At 37.1% G+C, this 14922-nt stretch overlaps 1 protein-coding gene across 1 annotated transcript in view; it reads right to left on the reverse strand.

Annotated features, from left to right (window-relative positions):
• Positions 1-14474, reverse strand: part of sli (slit guidance ligand) — a 147837-nt gene extending 133363 nt beyond the window's left edge. The window contains exon 1 of the mRNA XM_073087123.1: positions 14406-14474. The gene's annotated coding sequence lies outside the window, so the exon portion shown is untranslated. The remainder of the gene's footprint in view (positions 1-14405) is intronic.
• Positions 14475-14922: the final 448 nt, after the last annotated feature.

Here is a 14922-nt window from a genome sequence, read left to right on the forward strand (position 1 = left end):
ACACCCTAATATTAAGCCTCGTCTGTTCGTTTGTCACAGGGTTCTCTTAAACCGTAATAGATAGACACTTGAAATTTTCACAGACTAGGTATGTAGGTATATGTATTACTGTGAACCCCACAAAAAAGTACTTTAAAACTTAAAAAGAAGGAAATCGCCTCACAAGAAACCGGTATTCTTTCGACATTTTCTATTTTTACCATGCTTTTATTAGGTTGCGTTGTATGTATGAATGTATGTATGTATGTAACGGAATCATTGAACTCGATTTTTACCCACTTCGGTTCTATTAATTTAAAATTTTGAACAATAAAGAACCGATGACAATACACGATTTCAATAATTTTATCCCATTCTTCTCAACAGGATCGTCAGGAATCAGGATTAACGATTTTTCTTGTGCGATTATAGCGTGGTTTTTAGTTTTTAAACTATATTTTTCTTGAATCGCAATACGAAGGTTCTTTAAAATTTCACAATGCGTGGTTTTAAAACTGCTATGATAACAAATACTGAAAAAACATTTTAAATATACTCACAGTGTTAAATATTTTACGATGATACGGAACCTCAGTCCAAGAAGCCGATTCGCACTTAACCGTTTATTTATTTAACATTTTCTTTTATTTTATATTAAATTACAAAATCCTACGGTCTTAAGTTAGTGTTGAGACGAAGCTAAAGTAAACATAAAGCTCTTAAGAAGCCCGTGGTTTTAGGTCAAAAGCTCTCATTCGCCTGTTGTAAGCACACGCGAATTTACCCTAATTAGGTATACATTTTAGGGTTCCGTACCCAAAGGCTAAAAAACGGAACCCTATTACTAAGACTTCGCTGTCTGTCCGTCTGTCACAGGGCTATATCTCCGGAACCGTAATAGACACATGAATTTTTTTCAGAGGATGCATAACGTTGGCCGCTATAACAACAAATATTAAAAACAAAATAAAGTAAACCGGTATTTGTAATACAGTTATTTTAATTTTATTATACGTTGATTACGTATCATTCATCATTACCCCAACGCCATCTATTGTTGTTTCATATAACTAAGTATTGTTGAAAATAATAAAATGAATAAAAATAATGAACATTTTTGGTGGTACGGAAGCCTCCATGTGCGAGTTCGACTCGTACTTGGCGAATTGTTATTACAGTCTTTCTTTTTTTTCTTCTAGAGGGGGAAGCTTCAAAAGGTACCCGGTGCCGTGGGAGCGACACGGGGTTATGTGGGATTTTTACCGCAATAAAACCCGCCCGATGGCCGTCCTCAGCTGCGTTGAGGACTCCGGGATCTCCAAAGGAACGTAACCGGAGTCCTTTAAGCGTGTTGCTCGTCGGGCTCCACCCAGGTGAGATCACCACACCGTCCGGTATACACGACAGTATGCGACCACACATACCGCCGTCCTGGTTACGTTTTATCTTAAATTGAAGCAAACGAGCATGCAGTCCACCTGATGGTAAGCTACTGCTGTATGACCATCTGTGATCAATACCAGATAAGATTAGCTTCCTACTTGAGGTCGGCCACAGATGCTCTCAAAGTATGTCTCTTACAAAATCAACCAGAACACAGCAGCGTTACACTGCTGTTATAACAGAAGCAGATGTGACAGTGGTGCCGCGGTCGAACCACAAAGTTTCTACCACATTAAATCAATAACCAGCAATAGGCATGATGACAAATTCTGAAAAACCCTTTGTCTACCGATTCCAAAAATCGTATTATTTCGGTAATAAATTCAGTATTAACGAAAGTAATAGCATTTGTTTATAGCCATTTTGAATTAAGCGCGAAAACGCTCGCAATTGTCATGGCGTCCGTTGGTGACGTCACACTAGAACATCCCATACAAAATTTCAAACAATTCAATGACATACCCAAATGACGTCATTCGTCAAGATGGCCGACTGCAGTAAGTATTTTATACTTTTATTTCATTAAAAATAATAAATCTTAAAGTATTTTTTAAAACTGAGTAACTTTTGAGAATCTTTTCATTATATTATGTTTTCTTAAATCATTTATTCTTTGATTTTTTATTTTTTTTTTTATAATATAAGAGTAGCAGACGAGCATGCAGTCCACCTGATGGTAAGTGGCTACTGCCGCCCATGGACATCTGTAATAAACCCCAGATAGAATTAGATATTCCTACCTGAGGTCGGCCAAAGATGCGCCGCTACCCCTGAGGACTAAGCTGGAATGCCTCGGAAAAGTCTTTCTCCCTTACCACACCCTTCAAACCGGAACACAGCAGCACCTAACACTGCAGTTATTAGGTAGAAATAGGTGTGGCGGTGGTGCCGCCGGAGTGGAACCACAGAGGGTTCTACCACCTTCTTTAATACAGTGATTCATGTATACATCATGCCAATGATGTGATGTATACATGAATCAGTGTGAAGTTGTAACAATACAAAACAATGTGAAGAGAGGTCAGTGATTCTGAAATTGGCTTCGGAACAGGCACCCAAAGTGTAGTGCGATCGATACTCCAATATTTGAAGAGCTAAAGCTTAGTTTGAGGGTTGTGACTTTGTATCGATAGTTTACGATATATCGATGTTTTTACTAATATGTCGTTAAACTAACGCTATGTAAAAAAGCGTACTATAAAGTAAGTGATTATTTGACTGACAAAACGGTGTGGTCTGAATTAGCTCCAGCTCCACATGTACCATTACGTTAAGTTAACATTGTCAAAAACATTTTTTTTAAAAGATGTGTGTTATAGAGTTTCTTTCGCCGCTTCTTCTCCATAACGAAACACCTTTTGAAGTGGTGGTAGTTGTATTGACATTAAAAAAGTGCTCTGTAAAGAACCTATTTTGAATAAAAAAAATTAATTTGATTTGAATATTTCTGATACTGAAGGCTAATGCGTATGCAGTCCCCCTGATGGTAAGGTCCCTGATATATAGCCATCTGTAATCAACATCAGATAGAATTCTTATCTTTATCCATGATGAGGCATTCTACCCTTTCTACACTCACAGCCCAACTAGGATACCCTGTGTCGTAGATGCTATGGACACACACAGAGACAAATACACAAACACCCAGACCCAGAAAAAAATCTAAATTCTTCATTTAGATATCTATTTGGCCGGAGATTGAAGCCGGGACCCTATCGTCAAATATTAATAGACGTGTTACTACTGAATAAGCTGGATTATGAATGTCCCCTTAGCACGCGTGTTGAATTAAATTAATTATTATGAAACAAAAAACCTGAGCGCTGAAATTAATTATCTAAATAACAGCAAGGTAGTAGAACCCTTCTGGTTCGACTCCGGCGGCACCACCGCCACACCTATTTCTGTTATAACAGCAGTGTAGCGCTACTGTGTTCTGGTTTGAAGTGTGTAGGAGACATACTTGTTCGAAGTGTTCCAACTTAGTCCTCAGGTGTAGCGGCGCATCTGTGGCCGAGCTCTGGTAAGACTTATCTTATCTGTGGTTGATTACAGATAAGAGCAGCAGAATACGGCAGTAGCTACTTACACATATAATTCTTGTTAATTTTTACGTTATTATGTATATATATTTTATCGATTTTTTGACGTGACAACGTCTTATAATTCGATAGAGCCGGCTGCACGCACTAAAAAACATGACTCATGCGGCGTTACCTCGCTCTGAGGCGTTCCATTTAAGGCTTGAAGTGCAAGCGAGAGCGCGGAACGAGAGACAAAGAGGCACAATCGGCCTCCGCATTCGGCAGCGTTCGACATCTGCCTCTCTTCTACTTGCAACCATTTCATCAGTATTTTCTTATGACGTTGTCACGTTTAACTATCGTCAGTAAACCGACTTTACAGACAACCGATTTTTTTTCTTTATTTGTCTTACCATCAGGTGGACTGCATGCTGTGACAGACGGACAGACAGCGAAGTCTTAGTAATAGTGTTCCGTTTTTACCCTTTGGATACGGAACCCTAAAAGTAGAAATTTATCGACATTTTACCGACGTAATACCAACGTTATTTTACTATCGTAAATTTTATCGACACAGCCCATCCCTAACGCAATAAGCTGTCGTGACAAGTGTGTTAGCGGCGTGACAACTCCGTGACATACTCATCTGGTTTTTTTAAGTGCACTCACACATGCACACCTGTAAGACCCTTAACTACACTTTCATTTGCAACGTGAAAGAATGAAACAAGATTTGTAACCTGTAGTTGTAAGAAAAAATTGTTTTTGAAGGTGGTAGAACCCTTTGTGGTTCGACTCCGGCGGCACCACCGCCACACCTATTTGTGCCTAATAACAGCAGTGTTAGGCGCTGCTCTGGTCCGTTTTGAAGGGTGTGGTAAGGGAGACATACTTTTCCGAGGCGTTACAGGTTAGTCCTCATCGGTAGCGGCGCATCTGTGGCCGACCTCAGGTGGGAATATGTAATCCCATCTGGGGTTGATTACAGATGTCCATGGGCGGCAGTAGCCAATAGGCAGTGGCCAATCTGTGATCAACCCTAGGTAAGATCAAAATTCCTACCGCCCAAAAATGCACCGCTACCTCTGAGGACTAAGCTGGAACGCCTCGGATAAGTATGTCTCTTACCACACTTCAAACCAGAACACAGCAGCGCTACACTGCTGTTATAACAGAAATAGGTGTGACGGTGGTGCCGGAGTTGAATCACAGAGGGTTCTAGCACCTTCGTACGTACTTTGGGTTACAGTTGTGACTCTATAGGTAGCAATGAGCACCAGGTGGAACATAAATCCATGGTAACCATAAAAAGATAATACGATAAACCTCCCACGAAATTTTCGAAGATTGTTAAACATATTCAAATATGTGATAATATACACTTAGGATAAACTTAATTAATTCGATAACAAATTTCGTTTAGTTTTAAACTTGTAACTTCAGACTAAAAAACTAAGATAACGCTTACATAACTTAAAGCTCGACTCTGTGGTTCGACCCCGGCACCACCGTCACACCTGTTTCTGTTATAACAGCAGTGTAGCGCTGCTGTGTGAGTTTGAAGTGTGGTAAGAGACATTTATCCGAGGCGTTACATCTTAGTCCTCAGTAACAACGCTTGTTGACCTTAGGTAGGAATCTAATCTTATCTGCGGTTGATACAGATGTCCTTACGGCAGTAGCTTACCATCAGGTAGATCGCACTAATTTAGCTTTATTTCATGCTAGTGGCTAAGTCTATTTTTTTGGTCTGAGGTGGCAACTGACATTTATTTTAAAATATAGCTTATAATGGCGTTGCGTGGGCGTTGGATCCCGTGGATGAAGTTATTCAAAGCTTTAAAGTAGAATCTTTATGGTATGGTTGTGGTGGCACCATTTACCCATTACTGTCCCTGGGACCAGTATTACGTGAGCACTTTGAGGTCTTTTCTTTGCTTATTTTGTATGACGTGGGGGGTAGGGGAGTCTAGATTTTTTTTATATTATAGGAGTAGCAGACGAGCATGCTGTCCACCTGATGGTAAGTGGTTACTGCTGCCCATAGACATGTGTAATCAACCCCAGATAGGATTAGATATTCCTACCTGAGGTCGGCCACAGATGCGCCGCTACCCCTGAGGATAAAGCTGAAACGCCTCGGAAAAGTATAACTCTCTTACCACACTTCAAACCAGAACATAGCAGCGCTTAACACTGCTGTTATGAGAAATAGGTGTCGCGTTGGTGTCGCCGGTGTCGAACCACAACGGGTTCTACCACCATCAATTGATGATAATGATGATTCTCAAAGAGTTTTAACTTCAACTATATATTAAACTGATATCCATGTTTAAACGTGGGAAGTAAAGATTTTAAAGTACTTTTATTACTGATCAAAGCTATTTAATTAGAATATATTAAACATTAACATAAAATTTATATGTCGTTATCAAATTATTTTTATATCACGGCGTGCGTAAATTGACGTTTTAAGCCTCCGCTGTCTGTCCGTTTGTCACAGACGCAGTAGCTAGCCTGCTGGTTAAGGAACTCGGCCTCTTGATTGAGGGGTTCAAATCCCAGGTTTAATCCCATCTGATTTTAAGTTATGTGCGTTGACTATCATTTGCTTAAACGGTGAAGGAAAACATCGTGAGGAAAGGCATACCCTTATGGGTATGTGAAGTCTACCAATACGCACTTGTCCAGCGCGGTGGACTGTGGCCTAATCGTTCTGAGAGACCCGTGCCCAGCAGTGGGACAGTGATAGGTGATGATAACGCATCAGACTACATTTTCAAACAAACAGAAGATGATGGATGCACCACAAACCAAGCAACATGTCTGCCAACAAACAAACAAAGTGACACGATAGTGATGGGCTATCGGTAAAATAAGATTCGATATTTTAAAACAATCGTAGGTACTTATTAGTGAATTTTTGAATCGAATATTTTTGAATCGAAAATTTGTTATTAAACAATGAAATTTTTAACCGTTTACGGAGGGTAATGTTTTTTGAGTGTATGTATGTCTTATCATGTGGCACACTGTACAATCCAAATTGACAGACTTGTCCTCGCTTCTGGTGACCAAAGAGCTGGTGGCTACTTCGCCCAAAGATTGAGCCTAGCAGTGCAGCAAGGGAACGCCGCCAGCGTTTTGGGAACCATGCCTCACACGGTTATTTTAGATGGTTTGTTTTATTTATAGTGATTATTTTTTATTCCCCTTTTTTGTATATATGTACATAAATATAGTTATAATATAGGTATTGTAAATATCTTTCTTTTTTATGAACATTGTAAAGTAATATAAAACTTTGTTGCAATAAAATTCTAATAATAAATAAGAAAAAAAAAGTTGACAGATTTTAAAATGAAAACATCCATATCCGATGTAAAAATAAATTATTCGACTGCGGAGGGTAATGCGTTCTAGTGTATGTGTGGATGTATATCTCCATTTTTGTTTTTTTTTTATTATATTTGAACCTGACGATAAAGCAGACGTACATACAACTACCTGATGTAAAGCGGTCACCGTCGCCTATGGACATTTGCAACACCAGAGGAGTCGCCAATGCATCGCCGGCTTTGAAGGAGAGCTCTTTTTGCACCTTTTTTGAAGAGTATTTTTTGTCTTGACGGATTAATATATGTGGTATCGTTGGATTAGCCTCAATTGTGGGAGTCACATATACAATACGTTTTAGCAGTGGAGTTTTTAATTTTATAATAATTTCTGGTTTAACAGATTTTATTTTTATTTTAGTCATTGTTTTGAATTCGGCTAAACTTTGGAATATAGGTTACATTACTTTATATTTCAATTTGTTTTTTCAGGTCTGGATTTTTTTTTAATAATTTTAAATTAATCATTTATATCGGTTACAAGAGATTTCTATTTTGACTGTTAGTATCTTTATTAAACATTAGATAAATATATCGATATCATTATATAGAAGATATATAAAGGTTAATTAGCGACTATTACATTGTATCATTTATATATCTAATCCTATCTGGGGTTGATTACGGATGTCCATGGGCGGCAGTAGCCACTTACCATCAAGTGGACTGCATGCTCGTCTGCTGCATATTATACAAAAAAAATATATAAATATATCGACACATTTATCGACAGTTCCCATCCCTACGCGATTCGCTGCGCACCGAAGATAGCCCGAACAAATAGTGATGGCTGAATCCAATCTGCATATATTATCGATTAGCGTTCAGACGATATGTACGTAAATGTGGACTTGATAAACTATTAGAAAGTCCCTCGTCAAATATTGTTACGAAAGCTATGTGATGGATTTTGGAAAAACTTATACTAGCTGACCCGGCAAACGTGTTGTCATATAAAAAAATGTTAAGGGTGAACTACCCTTATCACTTAGGGGTATAAAGAATAGATAGTAGCCGATTCTCAGACCTACTGAATATGCATATAAAATTTGGTGAAAATCGGCAAAGCCGTTTCGGAGGAGTACGGTCACTAACATTGTGACACGAGAATTTTAAATATAAGATTTTGTTAAAAGTATAAAGTTTATATAGTAATGTTAAAAGGGTAAATCATGAAAAAAGATAAATAGAAAATTTATCTATAAAAAGATAAATAAATAAAAAAATATCTATTTATTTATCTTTTTACAAGATAAAGGAAAAAGAAAGAGAAAAACCCTCTTTCTACTACTAAAATTGTAAAAACGGAACTCCGCTGTCTGTCCGTCTGTCACGGCGCTCTATCTCTTGAACTTTAACAGATAGACACATGAAAGATTTACAGAGCATGTATAATAGTGGTCGCTATAACAACAAATACTAAAAATAAATTAAAAAAAAAACTTGAAAATATATGGGACTCTCCATACAAGCAAACACTACTTTTCGACATTTTTAGCTTTATCTATTGAACCGTAATAGGTAGACAGTTCAAATTTTCACAATGCATTCACTTCTATGGCTGTTACGATACCAAATACTCAAAAACAAAATATAGTTAAAAAACCTGAAAAACACAATAACAGAACTAAAAAGCAATAATTGTTGCAATCTTGTAACTTTGCGATGAACTTTCTCTAAGGCGCTCGAACAATCTTTCCTCGAAAATCGTTAATCCTGAGGATATTGATAAGGACAATGGTACATAATTATTAAAATCGTGTATTGTCATCCGTTTTTGATAATTCTTCAAAATTTTGAATTAAACTGAACGTTCAAAGTGGACAGAAATCGGGTTCAAAGATTCCGTTACTTGTTACTTACATACATACCTACATACAATCCAAGCTAATAAAAGCGTGTTAATAAAACATGTAAAGGAATAAATTGACATGTCAAAAATAATCACAGAATTTTTAAATATTGCAATTAGATTTAAATTAAATTAATTAATCATGATTAAAAAATAATGCGTAGTATAATTTTGTTTGAAACATTACATAATTTCAACCCTCAACTAAATATGAGGGAATTAATGTATATGTTCGACTCACGCTTGTCATTCTTTTCACGTTAAGCCCAATTTCGGCGAAAAGCCGTCAGAAGCCTATGAAAACGCAAAGAGGATTATATTTTTACTTTTGTTTTACGCTAATCTCGTAAACAGGGTTGGAAAAGACCAAAAACAAATATTAAATAGGCAGTGATAGCCTAGTGGTTAAGAAACTCGGCCTCTCGATCGAGGGGTCCGAGGTTCAAATCCCAGGCACGCACCTCTGATTTTTCAAAGTTATGTGCGTATTAGAAATTAATTATCACTTGCTAAACGGTGAAGGAAAACATCGTGAGGAAACCTGCATACCTGAGAGATTTATATAAAAAAAATCTCAAAGGTATGTGAAGTCTACCAATACGCACTTGGCCAGCGCGGTGGACTATGGCCTGATCCTTCTCATTATGAGAGGAGACCCGTGCCCAGCAGTGGGACAGTAATGGGTTGATGATGGAATCATTTATAACTAGAGAAAATCAGAAAATATCTTGACTTCAATAAAGTAGTTTTAAATTGATGATATTTCGAACAGACAAACAGACGGATAAAAATTCTGAAAATGACAAAAATTGCTATTATTAGTTATTCTCAGTTCTCCTAATTTTTTTATAATATAGGAGTAGCAGACGAGCATGCCACCGGATGGTAAGCTACTGCCGTATGGACATCTGTAATCAACCCCAGATAAGATTAGATTCCTAACTGAGGTCGGCCAAGCGCCGCTACCCCTGAAGGACTAAGCAGGATAACTCGGAAAAGACTCTTTACTAGACTTCAAACCAGAACGTAGCAGCACTTAACACTGCTGTTATAACAGAATTAGGTGTGGCGGTGGTGCCGCCGGAGTCGAACCACAGAGGGTTCTACCACCTGACTACTTTTTACCACGCTTTTTTATCAACTTACATATGTAACAGAATCTTTGAAATCGATTTTTACCCAATTATCAAGAACCGATGACAATACAAGATTTTAATAGTTTTATCCCATTCTCCTCACCACGATCGTCAGGAATCAGGATTAACGATCTTCCTTCTGCGATTTTAGCGTGGTTTTTAGTTTTTAAACTATAATTATTTGCAATGTAATTGATGTGTAGACGCTTAAAACGTAGGTACTTTTCATTATGTTTAAATATACTTGAGATGAGAAAATACATAGATAAATCACTAACAAGAAAGAGTAACCAGTTTTGAGAATTGTTCCGTAAATTGTTGCGTAAATAGTTTTGCCACGTCTCCATGATAAAATGTCCCTAAAATGTTCGAAATATTTATTTATTATGTAAATTACGCATTAGTTATTTATACATACATTTTCTCAAAAAAAATACTTATCACAGAAATATACTATCATGTTTAGGGTTCCGTACCCAAAGGGTAAAAACGGAACCCTATTACTAAGACTTCGCTGTCTGTCCGTCTGTCACGGGGCTCTATCTCCTGAACCGTAATAGATAGACACATGAAATTTTACAGAGGATGGGTAACGGTTACCGCTATAACAACAAATACTAAAAATAAAATAATGTTGCCAAATTAAAGGGGGTCTCCATACAACAAACCGGGTTTTTTCGGCATTTTTCGATCTAACTGTTAAACCGTATTAGGAAGGCAGTTGAATTTTTTACAATCCGTTTACTACTATAACTGCTATTATAATAAATACAAATAAAACAATAAAACATTTGGTACATGTCATGGTACGGAAGCCTGCGAGTTCGATTTCTACTTGTCGAATTATTTATCTATACTAATATTATAAATATAAAGAGAAAAAAATGAGCCGTCACGGGACGCCTGGCAGATGTGAAACATCGACATTATTTTGTAAAAGTAATATGCAGAAAAGAACATATTGTGATAGGAACTAAATATGTCATAATGATAAAATAAAATATTACGATAATTTTCCAGATAACGATGACTATTTATTGAATTCGATTGCGCATGGCGACGCGTCGCCACACCGTACACACTACTGCATATAGACTGTATATATATACCATCGTATAGCGTGCGTCGCCACGCCAGAAATCGGTTTTACGTGCGGCTATAGATGTTTCACATCAAAAACTTTGTTTGTTTGATTGTAATGAATAGGCTCAAAAACTACTGGACCGATTTTAAAAATTCTTTCACTTTGAAAGCTACATTATCCACGAGTAACATAGGCTATATTTTATATGAAATATATTTGATAAATAGATTTTGAGGCGGTACAAAGTTTGCCGGGTCAGATAGTGTTTAAATATAATATCATTTTTATAATATATTCACGCGCCCAATTTTAATGTGCGATAAAATGTAATTTATCAATACAACATGCGTTGTCCAAACATATTTATCTGTTGGCCAGCGCTTAGGATTAACGATCTTCCTTCTGCGATTTTAGCGTGGTTTTTAGTTTTTTAAACTATAATTATTTGCAATGTAATTGATGTGTAGACGCTTAAAAGTTATTTTTCATAATATGTAAATATAACTGAGATGAGTAAAATACATAGATAGATCACTAACAAGAAAGAGTAACCATTTTTGAGAATTGTTCCGTAAATTGTTGCGTAAATAGTTTTGCCACGTCTCCGTGCTAAAATGTCCCTAAAACATTTTCTCAAAAAAAATACTTATCAAAGAAATATACTATCATTTTTAGGGTTCCGTACCCAAAGGGTAAAAACGGAACCCTATTACTAAGACTTCGCTGTCTGTCCGTCTGTCACAGGGCTCTATCTCCTGAACCGTATTAGATAGACACATGAATTTTTACAGAGGATGCGTAACGGTGGCCGCTTTAACAACAAATACTAAAAATAAAATAATGTTGCCAAATTAAAGGGGTCTCCATACAACAAACCGGTATTTTATGGCATTTTTCGATTTAACTGTTAAACCGTACTAGGAAGACGGTTGAATTTTCTTACAATCCGTATACTACTATAACTGCTATTATAATAAATACAAGACAATAAAACATTTGGTACATGTCATGGTACGGAAGGCTGCGAGTTCGATTTGTACTTGGCGAATTATTTATCTTTACTAATATTATAAAGAGGAAAACTTTGTTTGTTTGTTTGATTGTAATGAAGCTCAAAAACTACTGGACCGATTTTAAAAATTCTTTCACCATTCGAAAGCTACATTATCCACGAGTAACATAGACTATATTTTATATGAAATATATTTGATAAATAGATTTTGAGGCGGTACAAAGTTTGCCGGGTCAGATAGTGTTTAAATATAATATAATTTTTATAATATATTCACGCGCTCAATTTAAATGTGCGATAAAATGTAATTTATCAATACAACACGCGTTGTCCAAACATATTTATCTGTTGGCCAGCGCTGGGCAGTATTGACATTCCCACGGCCATAATGAACGGTATTGAAGAATATTTGAGCAATGAATTAAGTGGTGACTGCCGCCCAGCGAACTCAGTATCACTGTACTTTGATTTAAAACTGTTGACGGTTTTACAAAACCTTATACCTTAAACGTTTTTTTATAATATAGGAGTAGCAGACGAGCGCGCAGTCCACCTGATGGTAAGCTACTGCCGTATGGACATTTGTTATGAACCCCAGATAGGATTAGATATTCCTACCTGAGGTCGGCCACAGATGCGCCGCTACCCCTGAGGAGTACGCTGGAACGCCTCGGAAAAGTATGTCTCCCTTACGACACCCTTCAAAACGGAACAGCAGCGCCTAACTCTGCTGTTATAAGGTAGAAACAGGTGTGGCGGTGATGCCGAAAGCCACTCTCTTATAAATCTCTCAGGTATGCAAGTTTTCTCACGATGTACCTTCACAGTTTAGCAAGTGATAATTATTTTTTAATACGCACATAACTTTGAAAAATCAGAGGAGCCTGGGAATTGAACCTCGGACCCCTCGATCGAGAGGCCGAGTTTCTTAACCACTAGGCTATCACTGCCTTACGAAGTGGTGGTAGATATATTGACGTTCAAAAAGAGTTTAAAAAAACTATTTTGATTTACTACGATACGTTTCGTTATAATATATCGTTTCGTGTCGTGTGATGTAAAAAAACTGTTTTGTAACTTTTTATTAAATACGATAATTAATAATTTCTTACGTGCGTATAGTCCGCGCCAAACTGCTAGTCCGCTCTGAATGTAGAAATGGGTCGCGTCGCCATAGCAAATTGTATGACTACACCTGCTCGCAACAACTTCAGAACGGACTAGCAGTTTGGTGCATTATACATACGTACCTACACAAATACATTTTGTATAATTGTAGTAGCACAGCATGATCACCTGATGTTAGTGACCGTTGTATGTACATCTGTAACTCCACACAGAGCAGGTTCCACCTGAAGCCGACCACACGTCACTCCTGAGCACTAAGCCGCTCGCCTCATATACATGTACGCTTCATACGCCTTTGAAGCTGGTTACCTGCTACCCTTGCATCCCACAGCTAGGCAAGGGTTTCCCCACAATTGAAGACTAAAAACTCCTTCACGCTTAATAATTTTACAAATAATAAATTTGATTACCTACACAGGCTTGTGTTCTTCATTGTTCACAAGTTCGGAAAGTGGTAGAACCCTCTGTGGTTCGACTCCGGCGGCACCACCGCCACACCTATTTCTACCTTATAACAGCAGTGTCAAGCGCTGCTGTGTTATGGTTTGAAGAGTATGCTAGAGGAGCCAAACTTTTCCGAGGCGTTCCAGCTTAGTCCTCAGGGATAGCGCATCTGTGGCCGATCTTAGGTAGGCCTCTTATCATATTCAAGGTTGATAACAGATGTCCATGAGCGACAGTAGTTACTTACCATCAGGTGGACTGCATGCTCGTCTGCTACTCCCATATTATAGATCGCACCCTTGTTATTACACCCTTCTAACCAGAACACAGGACTTAACATTACTGTTATTACAGAAATAGATGTGGTGGTGCCCCTGGAGTCGAACCACAGAGGATTCTACCTCTATTTGGAGGAGAAGAAGAAATTTCCTCCTCTGCAAGGAGACGCATGCACCAGTGGGACAGTAATATAAAATTAAGTTTAAAATAACTAAAACTACATTGAAATTATTTTCAGTACAAAAGCTACATATAAGCTTATGTAGATTTCAATTTGAGCTTTCGTTTGTACGAAATACTAAAATGTATGTTCCTAGAACATATTGGAACTATAATAGAGATTAGACATGAATAATAATGTTAATAATATACCATTAATGACTATATTTCGTAGCAAATACAACTTTTACTAAAAGAAATGAAGTTGGTTGAGTAATTGAGTTCCTTACATACAAGCTATCGAAACACAAAAACATTACATGTAATAGTTGAAAATGGGACCCAAACAGGATTCTTTAAAACAATTCTTGAAATAAACTAACTATTCTATAAAAATGTAACTTCAAATTAACTAATTAGTGTGAGAATTGTGTGTGTGTGTTAATTAGTGTGAGAATTGAGTTACTAACCGTCTGCCTTAGGATTCACAATAATCACAACACAACACAATTTAAACACAACACACGACCGTTTTACAAGCGAACCGAACGGGTACTGCCTTAGGAATTTCGTTTTGTGTGGACGGCGATGTTTGTGTTGCTAGCTCGATATTTAAAATTTCCTTGTTTTATTTTTAGTGCGCTTTTTAAACGTATTTGAAAATTTTATTTTATTTATTTTTAAGCTCAGATAAATGTTTCTCAATGGCGGAGGGTAATGTATTTCGAGCGAATGTATGTATTATTTTTACCAGCCGAAAGGTATGATTTGGATATATTATGAAGAGTCGTTGAATTCATCTAAATTGAACGAACGACAATGACTTTATTTTTTAAGCAATCGGGTTTTTTTTTATGAAATTGGTGTTATTTCATTTTTAGAAAAACTAAACAAAGTTTATAATAATTACTCTAACAAGTAATATTTGTTTGTCCGATTCTCCGAGAATCGCGGGTTCAATTCCCAGCTAGGCAGATGTATTTAGTT

This window comes from Epargyreus clarus, unplaced genomic scaffold, assembly GCF_041222505.1.
Source record: "Epargyreus clarus isolate Ecla_fem2 unplaced genomic scaffold, WU_Ecla_fem_2.2 ptg000025l, whole genome shotgun sequence".
Classification (NCBI taxonomy): Eukaryota; Metazoa; Arthropoda; class Insecta; order Lepidoptera; family Hesperiidae; genus Epargyreus; species Epargyreus clarus.